This window comes from Silene latifolia, chromosome X (genome assembly GCF_048544455.1).
Source record: "Silene latifolia isolate original U9 population chromosome X, ASM4854445v1, whole genome shotgun sequence".
NCBI lineage: Eukaryota > Viridiplantae > Streptophyta > Magnoliopsida > Caryophyllales > Caryophyllaceae > Silene > Silene latifolia.
Genome location: NC_133537.1, coordinates 295900969 through 295903187, shown reverse-complemented (window position 1 = coordinate 295903187; position 2219 = coordinate 295900969). Strand labels below are relative to the sequence as shown.

Genomic DNA, 2219 nt, shown 5'->3' with positions numbered 1-2219 from the left:
GAGAACCTACCCAATGGTACTCCCACACCACAACATCAACCGGAAATTTTATTGCCAAATCCGCATTTATCCAATTAGTCGAAAGAAGCCAATTTGGGGGGATGCCTAGTGAAGACCCTCATTCTCATATGCAGACTTTTTGTGACTATTGTGATACGATTTCTCAAACCGGTGTAACAAAAGACCAAATTCGATGGGTCTTATTTCCTTTTTCTCTAATTGGCACCGCGAAACAATGGATGAAAGGCCTTGATAAGTCTACTCTCGGAATTGATTCTTGGAAAAAGTTGGCTCTAGCTTTCTACAAAAAGTTCTACCCACCGGAAAAGACTAACATGCTAAGAGCTCAAATCACGGGCTTTAAGCAAAGGGATGAAGAATCTTTGTATGAAGCTTGGGAGCGATTCAAAGGAATTTGTCTCTCATGTCCTCACCATGGACTTAGCGAGTGGTTCTTGGTACAACAATTTTGGAACGGTCTTTATGAAGGTTCAAGGAACATTCTCAACATGGGATCAAATGGAATGTTCACCGAAGTTGATGACAATCAAACTTGGAACAAAATGGAGGAAATGGCGGTCCATAACTCACAATATAGTAGACCTCGCAAGACTACTAGAGGAGGAAAGCATGAAGTGGACTCCATTACTCAATTGGGTGCTCAACTTAGTGCTCACATTGATACCATAAATTTGAAGTTTGAAAAAGCTATGGCTAGACTTGAAGAAGCCTTAAAATCACCAAAGCATCATGTTAATGCCATGACGGCATCTTCATCAATCCCAAGTGGGATATGTGAGAATTGTGGAACTTTGGGACATGACCAAAGTGAATGTAGGGGAACAAATGAACAAGTGAATGCTTTCCATGCATACAAGAGTGGTACCCCTTATTCAAACTACTACAATGAAAACACCAAATTCCATCCAAATCTCTCATAAAGCCAAAATGTTCAAAACCCTCAAACAACATACATCCCACCTCCCATGAGAAACCAAAATCAAAGACCCTTTTACAACCAAAACCAAGGTTACCAAAATCAATCTCCATACAATCAACAAAATCACCAAGGTTTTGATGTTCAAAAAGCGGTCCTCCAAATGCAAAAGAATCAACAAGAGTTTTTCACTCAAATGCAAAAGGATAGCCAAGCAAAGGAAACCACCATCAACAACATCCTAGCTCACACCAAAATGTTGGAAACCCAATTGACTCAACTAGCATCTTCAAGCTCACAAAGACAAAAGGGGCAATTACCACCTCAAAGTAATCCCCCAATACATGAAACGGTTAGTGCCATTCACTTGAGGAGTGGTACAAGGTATGAAGCACCGAAGAAGCACGTTGAGGATGAAGTTGTGGAAGCTAGTGACAAAGAAGAAATTGTGCAAAACTCCAAGGATGGAGAACCATCAAAAGAAGAAATTTCAAAAAGAAATGAAGACAAGGTCAAGGAGAAGGAGCCCATTGTGATTAGACTTCCTTTTCCAAGTCGTCAAGCCAAGCCCAAATTTGATGACCAACTTGGAAAATTTATGGAAATTGTGATGAATTTGGAAGTCTCAATTCCTTTCACGGAATTAATCAATCACGTGCCAGCCTATGCAAAATACATGAAAGACATCATCACAAAGAAGAAGTCGATCCGAAAGCTTGAGACTATCGCCTTCACTAAGGTGAGTAGTGCAATACTTCAAGGGAGTTCACCTCCAAAACTCAAAGATCCGGGAAGCTTCTCAATACCGTGTACCATTGGCCACACCACGATCAACAAAGTCTTATGTGATCTAGGGGCTAGTGTGAGTGTTATGCCGTACTCGCTGAGTAAAAGGTTGGGGATGGGAGAGCTTAAATGGCCGATAGATCGACGAAGACACCATTAGGGATATGGGAAGATGTTCCCGTAAGAATTGGGAAATTTTTCATCCCGGTGGACTTTGTCATTGTTGACATGGAAGAAGACTCCAACATTCCAATCATTCTAGGAAGACCTTTCTTACACACCGCGGGTGCGGTGATTGATGTCAAGCATGGAGAGCTCATTCTAGAAGTGGGAGATGAGAGCATAACTTTCAATCTTGACAAGACCATGAGAGCTCCCCGTTTGCATGAACCATGTTTTATGGTTGATCATTATAGCCGGAAGGATGATAGGAAGAAGTCGGAATTCCAATGGATGAAGAAAATTGAAGATGCTCCATTCAAAGAGCAAGTGAATT

The 2219-nt window shown here is 41.3% G+C and overlaps 1 non-coding gene across 1 annotated transcript; it reads right to left on the bottom strand.

The window, feature by feature from the left end:
* Positions 1-335: 335 nt before the first annotated feature.
* LOC141624341 (small nucleolar RNA R71) lies at positions 336-442 on the bottom strand. Its single transcript, XR_012534147.1, has one exon. It is a non-coding gene; the product is annotated as a small nucleolar RNA R71 (small nucleolar RNA).
* Positions 443-2219: the final 1777 nt, after the last annotated feature.